The following is a 19433-nucleotide window of genomic DNA, read 5'->3' as shown; positions in this document are numbered from 1 at the left end:
AGTAGGATGGTAGGCTCCTCTGTGCAGCTGGTAACCAGAAAACTGGGAATTTAATGAGACAGACTGACAGCATAGTGCTCAATTTTCATGACAATCTTTTTCTTTTTCCTTCTTTTTTTTTTTTTTTTTTTAAATGCAAGAATGTTGGGTGGGCTTTCACATCCCCAACTTTGAATCATTTGAAGTTTGCCAACCCTCATGTCTTTCATTAGTCAAGGATAATTACTTCATTTCCCATCAAATTTTCTTCCTTTTGCCACCTCTGCTTCACTGCCTGCAAGGAAAAAATGTATTGTAGAGAGGATGCTTTGCCCTTAGCATAGGCTGGATTGTTTAGCTCTGATGCTGTTCTCCTGGGCAATGAGGCCCAAAACTGAGCCACTGCCTAGCTGTAATTCAACCTATTTATCCTCAGACTTAACCCTTTCTTTATCAAGAGAACTACCTCTTATCTTTGATGGTATCAGTCATACCAGAATTTCCTCCTCTGAGTCTCAGCATGCAAGTACAATCCTGCTGCCTCAGTGGTGTGATTTGAAAGACATTGAAAGTTAAATTAATTTCTACTTTCTCTTCATCCCACTACTCTGCCCTGGCGAGGCCACATCTGGAATACTGTGTCCAGTTCTGGGCCCCCCAGTTCAAGAAGCACCTCAGGGACCTGCTTGAAGAGTCCAATGCAGAGCCACAAAGATGCTGAAGGGAGTGGAACATCTCCCTTACGAGAAAGGCTGAGGGAGCTGGGGGTCTTTTGCTTGGAGTGGAGGACACTGAGGAGTGACCTCATTCATGTTTATAAAAATGTGAAAGGCAAGTGTCAGGAGGACAGAGCCAGGTTCTTTCCAGAGATGCCAAATAATAGGACAAGGGGCAGTGGGTGCAGGCTTGAGCATAGAAGGTTCCATGTGAACATAAGGAAAACCTTTTTCACTGTGAGGCTGACAAAAAACTAGAATGGGCTACCCAGAGAGGTTGTGGAGTCTCCTTTTCTGAAGACATTCAAAAGCCACCTGGGTGTGTTCTTGTATGACCTTGTGATGGTTTGAAACTGTCTTTTTAATTTTTCCTTGCAAAGTTCAGAACAGAGAAAGTGAAAGAATGTAAATAAGTCACTATTGGGTGTAAGAAAGCAAAATAACGATTGTTCTAAACACTTCCATTGGATAAACAGAAATGTTTAAGAACTATTACCCAAAACAAAGCAGGCATTCTGCACATTCTGCATTCGGCAGTGGGGGCAGTTGCTGGGCTGTCTGGCTGCTGTTTCTTCTTCTTCTCTTCTGGCTGAAGATAACACGTACTGACCTTGGCAGCTACGTTAACAACTTTCTGCTTAACTAACTCTGCAAAATGAAGCTGTTTTGGGTTCTGAGTCATTCTATTTTATCTATTATCAGTGTGATTGTCTACAGATGGGCTGTTTCCTGCATGATAGACAAGATTGTGAGATATGTGGCATATAAGTCGTTTCTTTGGGTTAAGAACAAGATACTGATTGCTGTTGAATTCTGTTGTGGTCTTATTGGGCTTAGAAGATATGGTAACTCAACTATGAATCTGCTAGCAGACACATTTGAGTTTGTTACTCCTCTTACAACTACAGAGGGTCTTTGGAACCAGTGGTACCCTAGATATCTTGTGCTAGCCTTAATTTTGTTGTTTCTTGGAATAATCATATGGCTGCTGATAGCACTGTGTCAAGAAAGACGTAAGGCTACTTGCTCTTCCGACCTGCGTAGATGTAAGAGGAAACATAGAAAAGCTCAGAGAGGTTCAGAATTGGTTTCTGATTCTGATTACGGTGACCAGGAAATCACAGTTCAGGTTTGTGAGAAAGCTGCCGATAGTTTTGACTCAGAGCCAGCAGCAGTAGCTGCGGGACCTCTGCCAGAATCTGAGATAACAGACTCGGGTACACAGGCAGACATAGTTACACAGACAGACTCGGTGACACAGACAGACTCGATTACACAGGCAGAGAGGGGTACACGGGCAGACAGGGGTACACAAACAGACACAGCTGCACAGAGAGAAATGGATGCGCAGACAGACATAGTTACACAGAGAGAAATGGTTGTCCAGGCAGACATAGCTGTGCAGGCAGACGCCATTAACGAGGCACAGTCTCCTCCTCCTCCCTCTGCTGCCCAGACGGACGCAGCAGTGTCTGCAGGATCTCAAAGCACACCTCCTGCCAACCCTGCACAGACTCCCTCTGCTCCTGCTAACCCTGCACAAAATTCCTCTACTCCCTCCAACTCTGCTGTGAATGTGAAAGCCAATCCAGTAAATTTGGTGGCCACTGTAAGCAGAAAGCGTAAAGGAGCTGCAGGAGGAGATGCAGATGCTGCAGGAGATGGTGCAGATGGAGATGAGGGTCCTTCTACTCAGGGTCCCTCTGTTAAGAAAGATCCTTCTGGTGAGGAAGAGAAGGTTAGCCTTAAAACTCTGGCAGACCTTTTGAGACCCCACATGGATGATGGAGATGTAGACCCTGCTGAATTAGCAACTGCTGGTAGTGCCTCTGAACTCAAGGAAATTCAACGGAGGATTAAAATAGGATTATGGGGACAGCGACCTCAGGATGATGATGATGAGGAGGAGGAGGATGACATACAGTCAGCTAATGCACCCAGACAGGAAATTAGACATGTGAGGAAGGATTACATCAGAGGAGATAATGAGCCAGTCCTGTCTTGGCTAGCCAGGTGTTTTGATATGGGAGCCCCAGCATTGGTGGTAGGTGACAAGTCGGCCTCTCAGTTGGGGATGCTCTCAAAGGATACAGGCATAGACAGGCACCTAGGCAAGTGCATTGGTAAAGCTTCTCTGTGGGCACGCCTCTTATTGGCAGTCTCGCTGAGGTACCCCAGCAGAGATGATTTACCATGGAACCCTAAGCCTTGGACCAAAATAGATGAGGGAATCAAGCGTCTGAGAGAATTTGCTGTGAGAGAAATAATATACGGAGATCATAAGATTCTGAATCCTGATGAAATTCCTGTTGGAACAGGCCTTGCCAAAAAGCTCATTAAGCTTGCTCCTCCTAATTATGCTACTATTCTGGCAAGCAGGATTGTGGCAAGAAATTATGGTGGAGGTGATCACAAACTGGCCAGAAGGCACAAGCTGTGCAAAACCTCCAGAGGAGAGAGTAACTCGTGTTGAGGAAGCTCCTCCTTACAGTGATCTGTCTGATGATGAAAAGAGATATGCTTTGTTCACAGACGGTTCCTGTTGTCTTGTTGGGAACAAGCGGAGATGGAAATCTGCAGTGTGGAGCCCAGCACGCAGAGTTGCAGAAGCGAGAGATGGAGAAGGAGAATCCAGTCAATTTGCAGAGGTAAAAGCTGTCCAGCTAGCTCTTAACGTAGCTGAACGTGAGAGATGGCCAAAGCTTTATCTCTACACTGACTCGTGGATGGTAGCCAATGCCTTGTGGGGTTGGCTGAAAGACTGGAAGAAGAATGGCTGGCAGAGGAAAGGAAAGCCAATCTGGGCTGCAGATCTGTGGCAAGACATTGCTGCTCGCATTGAGAGAATCCCAGTGAGAGTGAGACACATCGATGCTCACATTCCTAAGAGCAAAGCTACTGAAGAACAACAACACAACCATCAGGCAGATCTAGCTGCAAGAGTTTCCCAGGTGGACACAAACTCTGATCCTGATCCTGATCTTGACTGGAAACACTGAGGTGAGCTGTTCTTAGCTCGGTGGGCCCATGACTCGTCAGGACATCAAGGCAGAGATGCAACCTACCGATGGGCTCGTGACAGATCCATTGACATTTCCATGGATGCTATCACACAAGTCATCCATGACTGTGACATTTGTGCTGCTATTAAGCAGGCAAAGCGGATCAAGCCCTTGTGGTACGGTGACCGATGGTCCAAGTACAAGTATGGTGAAGCCTGGCAGATTGACTACATCACTCTACCTCGTTCTCCATCTGGTAAGCAGTATGTGCTGACTATGGTAGAGGCAAGCACTGGATGGCTGGAAACTTATCCAGTTCCTCATGCAACTGCACGTAACACCATTCTTGGTCTGGAAAGACAAATCCTGTGGAGACACGGAACTCCAGAGAGGATTGAGTCAGACAATGGAACTCATTTCAAGAACAATCTTGTAAAAAACTGGGCCAAAGAGCACGGCATCGAGTGGATATTCCACATTCCCTACTGTGCCCCAGCTGCAGGGAAGATCGAACGTTACAACGGTTTGCTGAAAACCACTCTCAAAGCCATGGGGGGTGGATCTTTGAAAAACTGGAAGAAACATTTAGCACAAGCAACCTGGTTAGTGAATAGCAGAGGTTCAGTGAATCGAGCTGGACCTGCCCAATCAGATTTGTTGCGAAAGGAGGAAGGTGGTAGAGTTCCTGTTATCAGAGAAAAGAATCTGTTAGGCAAAACTGTTTGGGTATTTTCTCCTTCAGGAGAGGCCAAACCTGTCCGAGGGGTGGTTTCTGCTGAAGGTCCTGGTCACACCTATTGGGTGATGCAAGAAAATGGTGAATTTCAGTGTATTCCACAAAGAAATCTAACTTTGGCTGAGAGAGGTTAAATTCAGAGTGTTGCGCAGACACAGCATTGCGCCCAAGAGGAGAAATCCATGAGATCTACAGTGCACGAACCCTGAGAGCCCTGAGTCACCTGAGAGTCCCTGTTCATTTCTTCACTCCATCTGCGAGGAAACAAGCTGTTTGATGTTTTTCCTGTGATTTGACTCTTTTGAATCATCTACATCTGAGATAGCTGGAATGGACTACGGTCTTTATTCACCTATTGTTGTAGATATTATTTTAGATTAGATAAATGGTAGTAGCAGCCAATGGAACTGTTTAGAAGGGGTGGACTGTGATGGTTTGAAACTGTCTTTTTAATTTTTCCTTGCAAAGTTCAGAACAGAGAAAGTGAAAGAATGTAAATAAGTCACTATTGGGTGTAAGAAAGCAAAATAACGATTGTTCTAAACACTTCCATTGGATAGATAGAAATGTTTAAGAACTATTACCCAAAACAAAGTAGGCATTCGGCACATTCTGCGTTCGGCAGTGGGGGCAGTTGCTGGGCTGTCTGGCTGCTGTTTTCTTCTTCTTCTCTTCTGGCCGAAGATAACACGTACTGACCTTGGCAGCTAAGTTAACAACTTTCTGCTTAACTAACTCTGCTTCTCTGTCCAGGGGGTCTGGGGGGAAGCTCCTGAGAGAGAGAGAGGCCCCTTTGGGAGGGTCCCCTTGGGGGGAAGCAAAGGGAGATCGGTTGTGCTTTTTCTGTTGATTGTATATATTTGTGAATGTTGTGAATTTTGTATATTTGTACATATTCATTGCATTTCATTGTAGATTTTAGACTCTGCTTGTAAATACAGCTTTTCATTTGCTTCCAGACTGGGCTAGCCTGGTTATTGTCGGTTTGGGGGGGAATTTCAGCTCACACCGACACAGACCTACTCTAGGTGATCCTACCCTGGCAGGGCATTGGACTCAGTGATTTTTTTCAAGGTCCTTTCTAACTCCTTAATGTCTGTGATTCTCTTAAAAGAACTTCAGCCGAGCTTTCTGACCATCCAAAACTCTTTGGAGCCATTTTGTCTACTGTGTATTTTGAATAATGTCACCATTAGTCAAAGTTGCTACTGTCCCTGTATGTATTGGGGTTTTGCAGTGGTTAAGCTATTAGTGTTGTGTTCCTGATACAGCAATGCTGTTAGTGCTGGTGTCGTTCACAGAAATGCCTCCTGTTATTTTTACAGACCAAACTGATGAGGATATTCAGAGAGAGTGAAGTGTGCCTGGTTTCAGCACTCAGGGAAATATTTGTATGCAGGATTTGGATTTTCCACTTCAGATATACCTGAGAAATAAGATGAAATTAAACCAGCTTGAAGATTGATGCAAAGGTACTGGAGTTGGAAGACTTCGTGGGTTTAAAAGTGTGTACTTGTGCCTCTCCAACTGTTATGAAACCACTCTCTTGCTTTGAATAAGTTCAAGTACCTGCATGCAGTGCACTACCACAGGACTGAGCTTACCCCAGTTAAAATACTCTGATTGGAAAAGGGCAAGAGCTGCCAACAATACATTTTGCAGATGCCTGTTGGCTTTGGAGCCTGTCTGTAGCCCCATCGGTGTGAAACAGCCCAAATATTACTGACCCTTCTGGGCATGATGTAAAAAACCATCTGTATGCAACAGCTTTGGAGGAGGTCTGATGGCATGGGCTCTGGAGCAGGGTGGAAGGGGCCACATTCTGCTACTTGATTTATTGGCTGGCCACATTAATTTGCTTTGCTGTGCAGGAGGATCATCATGTTGCCAGGTGGTTGTTCCAATTGGACTGTGAATCTAGCTAATTGCCAGGGCACCTAAAACTCGTGTTTAACCTTTTATGAAAACAAAACAAAAACTTAACGTAAAGCATCTTGCAAAACAACCCCCTTCAGCTATTGATTGGAAGTCATAAAGTGGAACAAGAATTTAGGACAGGATGGGGTTGTGGACCCAGCAGTAATTTCTGATTTCTCTTGTCCTCATTGTACAGATAGGACTTGTCTTAGGGCTGTGTCCAGAAAGGATGCTGATCTTTGGTATTCTCATCTTTGCACGAGCATATCGCAGCCTGAGACCAGGGAGCCCTCTCCTTTTCTTCTGCTTCCTAAAGCAGTTTGGTAATTCATCTGGCAGGGAGAGGACACAAGCAGAGCCAGCTGGAGGGACAGGGTCACTCCCCAGGCTCTGTTTTCCATCCAGCATTAGCACAAGTTCTGCGTGACCCAGTTGGCTCTTTGAACACCCAGTCTGCCTGGCCTTGTTGTTCAGCATCTCCTCTTCAACTGCTTGCTATCCTGAGGCAATCCTTATGAGCTGGGACTGCTTCTGATGGCCAAGAACATGAAAGCTTTTGTCACCTGAAGCATTATCCACCCAAGGTCCTACTCGCTTATTTGACACACACTGTGACAGGACTTATAATGGTAAAAGTAAATGGAATTATTCTCACAGGTTACAGGTGGTGCCTTTTTCTTTTTTTTCTTTCCACCTTGTTACAGCAGTTGTTAAACATTTGAAAGCTGCTGGGCACACCTGAGGGACATGTCCACTCAGTTTCTTAGGAAGTGATAACTTTCCTCCAGCTTTTTAGCAATGATGCAATAAATTATTCCCCTGCCATAGAATTTAATTGCACAGTCAAATACATCGTTTACAAGGCTTTTAGCATGCCCTGCTAAACTCTCCACTTTTTCATCTAATCTCTGTAGGCCATCCTTCCATTTTCAGAGACCTGCTTGGGCTTCATTCCTGTTAAATGTTTCAGTAAATCACAGCAAGGAGGGAGAAAAACCTGACACATTTCCCTAGAAATGTTCCCTGCAGCCTGAGCTCCCAACCTTGCGGCTTCGTGTTCAATAGGTCAGCCAAGACACCATTTGTCATTGCTCTTTAATTACCGTGGAACCTCTAATCCAGGCCACAAAATTCCTCCCTGCCCATACTTCTTTTTACTTCAGAATGCATATCTAATAGCAACCAAGGACTTTTCCTATTTTCTCACTTGGAATCTGTTTTGGGAGCTTGGAATTGCTGTCTAACTGAATCAGTAACATCTGTGACTGCGGGGCAGCTTGAGCGGGAATAGTTAGAGGGTTAGACGGATTTCTTGCATTTTAAGGCTCTCTTCCTCTGAAGAGACTGCTTTGGGGCAATCCAATTGCATTTAATGCTGCTTCTTTCCTTTCTTTCTTTTTTTTTTTTTTTTTCCCTTTCCCCTTTGGTGTTTAACCCCATCTTTTCTCTCTCTTTTTTTCTCTCTTCCCTTCCCTCCAAGTTGTTTAGGCTTAAGTAAAAATGATTTTAAGAAACCATGCCAGCATTTTGAAAAGGTTCAGTTTCAAACACATGAAAAGGAAAAGTCTGAAGGGATTCCTAGAACTGTATTGCAGCTTGCAGGTATGGCTTTGATTTTCCTTTTGGCAGGCTTTTGCCATTGACTCTTTCATTGCCCTTCCAAGAAGCACTGCTGGGTGCCTAAAGACAGGCATGCCTCTTACTCTTGGCAGGAGAAGATAACAGTAATGCTACAGTTGGTGCTTTGAAAGATTAAAAGCAACATATTTCCTTACAGTAGTTTCAAACTTCCTCAAGTTAATTTAAAATCCATTTGAGAGCATGTTTAACTATTAATACTGGATTTTAATTTTTATTTAACTTTTTTTTTTTTTTTTTTTTTTTAGTTCTGCACACACCCTACCTGTTATTTAAACCAAATAAGAGGTAGATTAAAGTCAGAGCAGTTCTTTAAAGTGCATTAACTTCTTAGAGTAGTCCTTTTCCTCCCTTGGAAGAAATACCCTGTGCCTCTATGACTGGTCTCTTTATGATATCTCTGTAAAAGTTCTGGCAAGAAATGGCCATGCTTTGAGAACAAATTTCCATTTCTCAGAAACTTTTTGCTGCTCCTTCCCTTTTTTTTAGTGGCAACCGATCTCATTGCTAGCCAAGCAGACAAGAAGAGTGTCCCTTCCCCGCCTTGTGGGGCAGCTGATAAATTGTTCATATGACTAATGAGGATTTTGAATTTTCAGGCATTTTTAAAGGCTTGTATCACTTCAGCACTGTTTCTCCCACACCTGCATGCTTCAGGCAGTCAGGTGTTTAAAATTACTGACATTGAGCTTTGCCCCTTTTCCTCCTGCAAGTGCTTTGCTCAACAAGGGAGTCCTGTGGCTATTTTGTCTGTCTGTCTGTGTGAGGACTTTTCTGTGCTAATTAGCATGAGGGGAAAGGGGAATCTGAGAGGGCTGAGTTAATTGGCAGAAGGGATCACATACTTTGCCTTATATTAATTCTGAAATGACAAGACACAGGTGCACTTTCAGTGATGTTTGAATGCATGCTAGCACTTAAGGTCTTTTCATATATTTTTTCCCTTCCCATGGATTGATCTTGCATTAGTAGGAGCATACCAGGAAAAAAAAAATCTCAAAATAAGGAAGCTCTTGCTGAAATGAAAAGCTACATGATGTGAAAGGGCTGATTATGTTTGTATTACATCTTCTCCTGTGAAAAAAACCAAGACCCCCAGCTAGCAGGAGAAGAAAGGTCACTGGAACCAAAGAAACATCTGACTCAGTGCCTTAATTCTGAAGGAAATGAGCCCCTTGGAGATGAGAGATTTTTCTGATATAGTTCAGTGGAAGGCATGCAACTATGAAAAGAACTTTTTCATGTTATTTGTTTCCTGAATGAAACAACAAATAAGGAGGATTATGGATTTAAAGGCAAAAAAACTTAATTTACATGTAGTTTGGGGTTTACCTTTAAGTGCTCCACAGGCAGTAGGCAATGCTGTATCATTCTCCCAGATTATCATCCACACCATCCTTAATGAAAAATAAGAGTGAAAGATTAACAAGAAATTAAATCCCTCATGTATGAGGCATCCAGAGTTCCATGGCTGGGCTGTAAAAACTCTTACCATCACTGGGTTGCCTGATGGCATTGGGTCCTGTGGTTCTCACATACTGCTTCATACCTACCACAAATGAACATTTGAATGTAAAGGAGATGGTAGAAGGCCTACTGTCTACCCCTTCTCTGTACAAGGAATTTGATATGTGTATCACTTTTTGAATTCATATTTGAATTCCATATCCTGAGCTTATATTTGATCCCCAACTTGCTTTCAGTCCACACTTCATGGAGCTAAATTTCCACTGCCTTTTGTTGAAGGTGGAAATAAGAGTTTGTACTACTGCTGGTCTATAGTCCAGAGAACATCCTAGATGAGTTGGCTTGCATAATATTTCTAGGATACTTTTGTCTGTTCTGCTTGCCCTGACATCCATGTCTCAAGAGTGCAAAATCCTTCCTATATATGCAGTAATCACAAGAGGAAGTATGAGCTATGGGCAGCATGAAGCATGGGTGCTTACAAAATGGTGTGGATTCTACAGCCAAGGTATAGGTGGTGAATTGAGTTTGGCTATAAATGGGAAAAAAAAAATCTTAGCTTGTTCCCTGGCATCATAGGGTCACTGTGAACACAGGTCTTTGTGGTCAGGGCCAGATATGCAGGAATGCATGTGTAGTGGTAGCCACTTTATCATAGGTTGTTTTGGTGAAGGCCATGGTCTAGGGTCATGGTTTAATGACCACAGTGGTGTTAGGTCAATGGTTGGACTCAATGAAAAAAATCTCTCTTGTAGAGCTTCCAAGAGTTTAGAAATGTGCTGCAAAATCTAAATCCTCACATAAACTGTAGTGGCATTGTGAAGTGTGAGCACTATAAGTCTTTACAGATTATTGGTCACCTGAAATGTATTTTAGAGCTTTGGTGCATATGCCAGTCGCTCTTGGACAACAGTTTTGCTCTGAAAGGAAGACAGCTGAGTAACTTCACCTACCTCACACCATAGCAGGAGACACAGAGCGTGCTTAATGCCATGCTTACAACAAAAGTCACCGTTTTGAGAAAGCAGATCACTGTGGAAGTTGATCAGAAGTGCAACAGAAGATTGTTTTTAATGGCTTTTGGGGGAATATTAAGATTTATTCCTGTAAAGACTTACTCGGCATGTTGCACAAACTCCTCTTAGCACACTAATAAGTCAATGTGTTACTGACTGCTTAGCCATTATAATTACAGCCACATGTTGTCCTTTTTACAAATAGGTCTGGCTTAATTGCATAATTTTTCAGCAGGATTTATGTGGTTCTTTTTAATCTAAAATTAGTACAAGCACAAATGAAGTGCAAACTATTTTCCATCACTGAACTGTGAAATGTTCTCCAGAATAAAGATATACCAACATGTTCCTAAAAAGATGTAATAAGCAGTCAGGCAACTTTGAGGTTTGTTTGTGTCTGCACCTATACAATTTTGTGAAAAGTAAGAAAAAATAGATTAAAATATACATTAACAGCAAAATGAACAAAGAAGTCAGTTAAATGATCTAAGCCAAGCAGCCTTTTTTGATTATCACCAGTGAACCAAAGGATGGGGGAAATCATAAATCCATCTTGATATTGCTAGCTTTCAGCATTTATTAAATGCAGTAAGAGCTAATGTGTTTTATATATGGAATCAATCTATCACATGTATATATATATCACATTTACAAGATGCTCTATAGGCCAAGATTGTGTTGGTCTAAATTTTAAATTACTGTGATTAATATTCCACATGACCCACACAGCTCTGAAGGGCTAAGGGTATGCACAGGGCATGTGCAACCTGATCTAGGTGAACCTGCTTTAGCAGTAAGGGTGGACAAGATGATCTCTGGAGGTTCCTTCCAATTCCCACCTGTGTCGGTGTGAGCTGAAATTCCCCCCCCACCAACAATAACCAGGCTAGCTCAGTCTGGAAGCAAATGAAAAGCTGTATTTACAAGCAGAGTCTAAAATCTACAATGAAATGCAATGAATATGTACAAATATACAAAATTCACAACACTTACAAATATATACAATCAACAGAAAAAGCACAACCGATCTCCCTTGGCTTCCCCCCAAGGGGACCCTCCCAAAGGGGCCTCTCTCTCTCTCAGGAGCTTCCCCCCAGACCCCCCTGGACAGAGAAGCAGAGTTAGTTAAGCAGAAAGTTGTTAACTTAGCTGCCAAGGTCAGTACGTGTTATCTTCAGCCAGAAGAGAAGAAGAAGAAACAGCAGCCAGACAGCCCAGCAACTGCCCCCACTGCCGAACGCAGAATGTGCAGAGTGCCTACTTTGTTTTGGGTAATAGTTCTTAAACATTTCTATCTATCCAATGGAAGTGTTCAGAACAATCGTTATTTTGCTTTCTTACACCCAATAGTGACTTATTTACATTCTTTCACTTTCTCTGTTCTGAACTTTGCAAGGAAAAATTAAAAAGACAGTTTCAAACCATCACAATATAGCAATTGCAATACCTACAGTTTAGAATGTGTTAACTTAAATTTTAGAATGTGACTTCCAAGAGTGTTGGACTTTGGATGCTAACATATAAACGCATGACCAAAACTCAGCTAGACTCAAAAGCTTAATGCTAGAAGCAGATGAAATCCCTTTTCAATCTGTATCTTATTGGGAAAAGCTGCTTTGACTTGAGTAGAGTAGTGATCTTGCCATGTAGCATGAAGATTTACTTATTGCTTTAAAGAAGTCTAGTAATGCTTGGTGTCTCTCCTGAAGCTCACAGATCCCTCTGAATTGCCCAGTGCTTTCTCCTTGGTCTGGAGGAAGCATTTGACCCACAGGCCTGGAGCTTTCTCAGTTCATGCTATATTAAGCATTTGTCTAACCCTCAGCAGGGTTTTAGAGATCTGTCAGTCCCACCAGCTCCAGGTTACATTTGCTTGAAGGATTTTCTGGGTTTATTCAGCAGTAAGCTGCAGCAGAGCTGATTCCTTCTGCTTCTGGAAAGGAATTCAAGCTGTGGATATCTGCCTGTGTGCCCAGATACAGCACTAACAGCTTAAACACAATGGGCCAGATGGGTTGGTAAGTCAGATGAATCAATCGAGAAATCAGCTCAATAAGGACTTGAGCAACCTGTTGTAGTGAAAAGCATCCCCACCCATGGCAAGGGGGTTGGAACTAGATGATCTTTAAGGTCCTAACCCAAACCATTCTGTGAATCTGTAGTTTTTGGTGGGTCAATCAGCCACAAAAGGTCCCCCTGTTGCTTAAGCAAGTGCTTGGGCTTGTTCTTATTCTAAACATGAGTTTCTCTAACATTTTTTTTTTTTTTTGCTCATGTCATCTTGGTGAAATTATCTGTAGTATAGATAAATGCAGCTTTTGAGAGCTACTCAGTTTTGTGTGATACATGATTTGGGCAGAAAGAAGGAGAAAGGCTCTATTAGTAAAAATATATGGATATTGAAAATAATCCTTGGTTTAAACTGGATGTTCCTGAATTTTATGACTTGAAAGTATTTTTGTGTGTCTCAAAGGGCCAACATTTCAGACTTAAAGAAGGGTCTGTGGTGACTTGGACAGTGTGATTTCAGCCATGAAAAATGCTTGTTGCTGTGGGTGTAAGTGGGTTAACAAACTTACAAACAGTAGCTTGTAGGTCACTGCCATTTCTCTCTGCTTCAGCATGTCACCACAGTAATTCACACTCTGAAACCTTAAGGCTATATCTGGTAACGTGCTGCAAACAGAAGCTTCAGCTGAGCTGTCTCATAAAAGCGCCAGTCCTGAATGAGCAGCGTGATCCTTGGTGGATCCTTACTGCCCATGGGATACCCAGCTGTTTCTGTGTTGGCTTAAAGTGAGGTTTGTGATGTATGTTATCCTGAAGCTGAAAGATCTGATAAACCAAGGAGGTTGGCTGGACTCATTTCTGGCAGCCCTTTAGTCTGGATCCTTTGAGATGACAGCAGAGATGTGCCCAAAACCTGATTGTAGTGGTTTGAACCAGGGTACCAATCCTGAGCATTTTCCTGCCTCCTGGGGAGATTCTGATTGGACTCCAGAAGAAAGTTTTTCACCATGAAAACAGTCATACATTGGAACCATCTCCCAAGGGAAGTAGTGAATTCCTCTATAGGTGACACGTTTTAATACTCAGCTGGACAGGGTGCTGGGTGAGTTCATTTGACCTCGAGAGGTTGGATCGGATGGTCCTTGGGGTCCCTTCCAACCTGGCATTCTGTGATTCTCCTTCTATATATTCACAACTTCTGCTTTTACTAAAAAATGTTATTTTGTAAATTAAAAGCAAGCACTGAGGAGTTTGCTACCATTTGTAAATCAGGAGCTGAGTGTTTACTTGGTAATTCTCATGAGGTTTTCCCAAATGTACTTCTCTGAAAGCATTTAAGCACCATGAACTTCACTTGAAAAGAGCAAAGTGTGGTGCAGCAGTAGGATGCAGGCATCACAAGTACACTTGGAAAAATCATAGATGGAAACAGCAGCACTGAGGAATTTTAAAGAATGTTTTCCCAAGGAGGGAATGGATGTGGCACCACCCTCAGTGAATCAGGCTTGACATCAAGTCCTTTCTGGTGCAAAGGAGGTTTGGACCCCATTGGCCTCTGGTGCAGGACATATGAATCTTGCACTGAGCAGGAACCTGTCCTTGGAGCATGAAGAAAAGGGTCTTCCAAAACAATGGTCTATTAAATAAAAGCAAGGGAAGAAGGATGTTCTGCCATCTGCTATGTAACTAATGATTTGTGAGGCTCTGTGATTTTTGGTTACTGCCACAAATGAACAAGCATTTCTGGTGCTCTCTGTATGGTTTCGAACATCTTCAGGTAAACAGTTTATGACTGGTTTTATTGCGAAGTATTGTTCCTCTCCTGACAGAGCAACCTCATCCTGTCTGCCTGCCAAGGGAGCGATCTCCATCTGTTGAGCACTTGTCAGATGAACTACTGACCTACATGAATCTAACACCCTGCAACACCTGTGAGCTACTCAACCGTGGCCACCAGGCCACTGAGTGACATGGAGCAGGATGCACCCGCAACAGCTTGGAAGAAACTGGGTCACTTTTTTACAGATTTGCATCAAAACTCCTTTTAATAGAAGTAAAGCTGGAAGCAATTTCAAGCCTTTCTTGAGCAGAAAGGCTGCTCTTGACTGTGAATGCCCAGAAATGAACACTGAAACGTTAGCCTGTCATCTGCTGAACACTTTAACCACATTAATGGAGGCACCTGGACTCAAAAGATTGAAGCTCTGCTTAGATTTCTTAAGTCGGATATTCTGGTATTCCTGGTACCTCTTGAATATGGAGAAGCAGCAAAATTGTCTCAGGGAATAGAGACACCAGCATGGAATGGGGACAGATGGTGTATGTTACTAGACCAAACTATGGTTTGGTGGTCCCAAAGAGAGTGGTTCCTGTAAGACAGGAGTGGTTTTAACAAGCCAGTGACACAGAAAGTTGGGAAATGAATGTTTTAAGCATGGGATCTTTCTGATGCCAAGGACAAGGTGGTTCTTTGCCCTGCCAAGATGCTGAGGGCATGGGAAATCAAGGTGGGGAGAACTGTTGTCTTGAGGCCTCAGCCTTCAGAAGACTCAAGTGGAGCCAGTGGAGATATCATTGCCTGCTTTGAAGATGTAATAAGTCACTTTAAGCAAGAGCACGAGTGTTCCTCTAGGTAAGTTCTATTTAGGTAAGTTCCACGTTTTCCTTGTGGAAGGTTTTTTCCCAACTTGTCCTGCAAACAGATGATATTCCCTGAACTGTGCTTTCAGGTTTCAAAACCTTCTCCATAGCCTCTGCTCCCCAAATAGCTTTATGCTGAGATGAAGTGTAGACAAATACACAATTAAACCTAAATACCACTTTGTAATCAGAATTGCTGAGGGGTGTGTTCTATATCCTCTCATAGCAACCATGGGCCACATCTCAGATTTGGAGGCTAAATGGATCTTTGTGCAATAGTTTCCATGGTTGCACAGGGTTTCATCTACTAAATAATATTAATATTCCAGTCCTTAACAGAATAACTTCTACAAAGGCAGTTCTTTATTTTTATTGCCTGTCTTAAATTATTACTGTAAAAATGAGTGAATAAAGTTATAGCATGTTACTAGAGTTTCTAGATTAAAAACTCCAAATGTTGTTGAGATTGTTCTAGCAGGAGCTCAAGCCTACAGTACCTTATGTAAGCAAAATTTCAAGTGCCTCCTGAGTTGAAACTATAGGACTTGGCTGGTAAAATAATGGTTTCTTTTTCTGCTTTACCAGCTTGTTAGTATCACTTAACACAAGCTGGATTGCTGCTTGTTGTCTGACAAAGGTAAATATACTAACAATGGCTGGCTGGTTTTGGAAGAGGACAATATGGAGCTGAGAACATACAGATGGGATCTTTGTTGTGATAATGTGACTTATTTTAAACCTAGTTCATGAAAACCCATTTAAGGGAGTGCCACCTTTTGTGCTTTAATTCTGAGTCAGAGCTGAGGTGGAGTGCATCAAAAGAGTGTGTCCAGTAGGTCCAGGGAGGTTCTGCTGCCCCTTTACTCTGCCCTGGTGTGACCACACCTGGAATACTGTATCCAGTTTTAGCCCCCTGTTCAAGAGAGACAAGGATCTGCTGGAGAGAGTCCAACAGAAAGCTACAAGGGTGACTGGGGAACTTGGTCACTTCTTCTATGAAGACCAAGATCTGGGGCTTGATTAATCTGGAGAACAGAAGGCTGAAAGTGGGTCTTATCAATGTCTATAAATATCTGAGGGGTGGGTGTCAGGATGAAGGTGAGGGCCTCTTTTCAGTAGTGGCCAGTGATAGGACAAGGAACAATGGGTACAAGCTGGAACACAGGAGGTTCCACCTCAACAAGAGAGGAAGCTTCTTTATGGTGCGGATGATGGAGCCATGGGAGCAGGCTTCCCAGAGAGGTTGTGGGAGTCTCCTTCTCTGAAGACTTTCAAAACCTGCCTGGGTGCATTCCTATGTGACGACCCTAGGTGATTCTGTTTTGGTGGGGAGTTTGGACTATATGATCTCTGGAGGTCCCTTCCAACCCCTAACGTTCTGTGATGCTGTGGTTCTTGTCCTTACCTTTGTTGTCACCTAGGGTTTTCAGCGGCTTGTCTCTGTTGGAATTTGTCCAATACCTCATTTTTTTATGCTCTTCTGCTGCTAATTGTGGCAGCTATTATGAGAAGAGTACTCCAGAACTATGCTTTAGCCAACAGTCAAAGAAAACTCCTCAATGAACATTGATGTGCTTGGGTATCTGCAGCTGACTGGGACTTTCATACAACTTAAACCCACAAGCGCTTAGGCTGTATGAATGGTTCCTTTCATAGTGCCAGTAACTTGCAGGTGCTGTCCTAGTTCTGGGATAAGTCATGGATTAATGAGGGGTAGGATCATGGGAAAACCTTGCTGTGGAAAGTTTGTCCATTTGATTTATAGGAAAAGATGTGTTCTGGCAGTCCCTTTTGATGTTTCAAACCTCAGTGGGTCTATCCAGCTCTATGCAAACATAGCATGTATCAATTCCACAGAAAAAAATATGCAGAGGCCTTAAGAGAGCTCTTCAGAAATACAGCAGAGAGCTTAAAGAAATTGTCCAAACCTGTGTGACTTTGATATTTATAATGATTAGCTGCTACTAAGATGTAATCAGCACTGACTCCTGGCCTCTGCTCTACAACTGAAAGCCTGTGAGAGTGTGTAGAGCTCTCTAAACCTTCTGGTGATTCGTCTGAAGTGTTCATTATCTGGCCCACAGTTGTGTATTAAAATACTGTTTACGAAGAAGGGCTCAGTGGGCAAAAAGTTTAAATTCTTAGCTTGTGTAAACTGCTGTTTTCCCACTAAAGCCAACAAAGTCTCCTTGTGACATACCCCAGCAGAGGAACTGGTCTCTAACCAATGTTCAGTGTATTGTTCTTGGCTGTGTCCATGAATATTTCAGGGTGTACTGAAGCTGAGCTCTGAATGTATTCATTCATAGACAACTGCAAATGGTCAAAGGACAAGCTTCTTGATCTTCTATGTAATAAATCCTCTGCTTTCAGGTTTCCTGAACTGGAGACTATCATAGAAATACTTGTTCTTCACACAGAGATCGGGAAACTGGACAAATGCCTCTGGAAGTCTATGGGTCCCTTGGCACGTTTGACAGAGTGGACAGAAGCATCTCAACCTTTGTTCACTGTGGAGCTAGGCAAGGTCTGCCTACATGTAACACGTTTTTGAAGCTACTGCTTACTGCTTCAGGTCAAACAGTGCAGAGGTGAAGAGGTACTTACCTGAGTATCTGTAAAACACGAGCAGAAGGAATGTGGCAGATATTAAAACGATCAGTGTGTGTTGGGATAAGCTTTTATTTTGATTTCAAAACATTTGTTACAGAAACATTGCCTAGACTTTAAGCAAGGGTTTATCTTAGTTTGCAATTGATCTAGTTTTGGTTTGTTTCCTGCAGCTTTTCTTTACAGTGGAAAACCCATAGAGCAAAACTGAAGTGAAAGGAATTTTGGGGGCTGTGAAAGAAGTACAGAATTCTCCTTAGAAGAATCTTTTGCCAGCCTTTCTTTAAAATCAACACTTTCTAGGGTTGCTTACAATCCAAAGATACTGGACAAGGAAGACTAATAGTGAAAGATCAGAACTTTTTCAGCCTTTCTGGGTTTCTTAAGTGGATGTGAATTCATCTTTCAGTAATGTACAGCACTGATTCATGGGACATGCAGTGCTGAAATCTGATTTCAGCCCAATGAACACTTCAAAATACCATAGCGGGGGGATTTGCTTATCTTATGTACATCACCCCATGGCATACTGGATTAAATATTTCAATTCAAAATGATCTTCAGCAAGAACTTCAATCTTTCAAATCAAAACCAGCTTCAGCAAGAACTCCATGGTGCATCTTTTTTTTGCAAAGGGCAGAAAAACAATGACAGGTCTATTTCTTTCTCCTAAGAGAAACATTTTTCTTTCAGGATAATTTTTTTAAAAATTTCTTTCAATGTTTATTTTTTTCTGTAGAACTGCTCACCTTGTCCTGATAATGGTAGGGTTTACCACAAACCCTATGCCTGTGCCTGAATGTACACCTCCACACAACTCCAAAGCCCCTTGACAGGACACTGATGAATAAACTTATTTTCATACTTCAGGTTGTATTTAGACGTATATAGCCTGTCCTCCTTCCCCTGTTAGGTAGGGTGATCCAGATCTGCTATTATTGCCTAATCAAGAGTGGTCAGATTGGACCATCACAAGATGCTTTAGCAGTAGTTAGGATGTAACTTCTTTAAATGTGCAAATAAAGCCCTTTGTGAATTTTTTCCTTTAATAAGCCAAACCAAACTACATTGTCCCAGTAACAGGGCCTGCCATTCAGGGTCAAAAGAATTATGTAGTATAAAAGCTAATAGTAGAGATTTCCTGGGTGTGGGTCTGTGTTACCAGTACCAAAGCCTCCCATCACCTGACATGGATGACAACCCCATTTGTTTACAAATTACCAGTCAGTTTCTTTTGGTTAGAGCAGATATTGACTGTTTGGCATCTATTTAATGACTCTTTAGAAAAGCAATAAGGTCTTGCCACCTACATCTAAGCTGTGATGATTTATTGGCCTGTGTTGTGCTGCTGGGCATGAGTTGGGATGTTGTGGCTTCCTGCTGCCTGGACGCTCATCACATCTCTTTATGATCAGCATTTTGAAGTGCTTTGCCATGACTAAAAAGGCAATAATGGTCTATCACAATCCCTGTCCCTTATTTTCTCTACAAAGCACCTGAGATTGCCTGTCTGAATTAAATTTATGCTATTTATAATAAGCAGAGGAGGCTGGCGTGTGTGTGTGTGTGCATAGTTTGCTAACATTTTGCCTGCTAGCTGGATCTTCATTGAAAAGACGATGGCCACCTTGGCATACAGACAAAATCATTTTATGAATTCTGAGAAGCCTGTGGGTTGTCACCCCTATGGAGGATGTATAGG

The sequence above is a fragment of the Indicator indicator genome, chromosome 10 (assembly GCF_027791375.1).
Source record: "Indicator indicator isolate 239-I01 chromosome 10, UM_Iind_1.1, whole genome shotgun sequence".
Lineage (NCBI taxonomy): Eukaryota > Metazoa > Chordata > Aves > Piciformes > Indicatoridae > Indicator > Indicator indicator.
The sequence above is the reverse complement of the archived record's forward strand: the minus strand, read 5'-3'. Positions refer to the sequence as shown.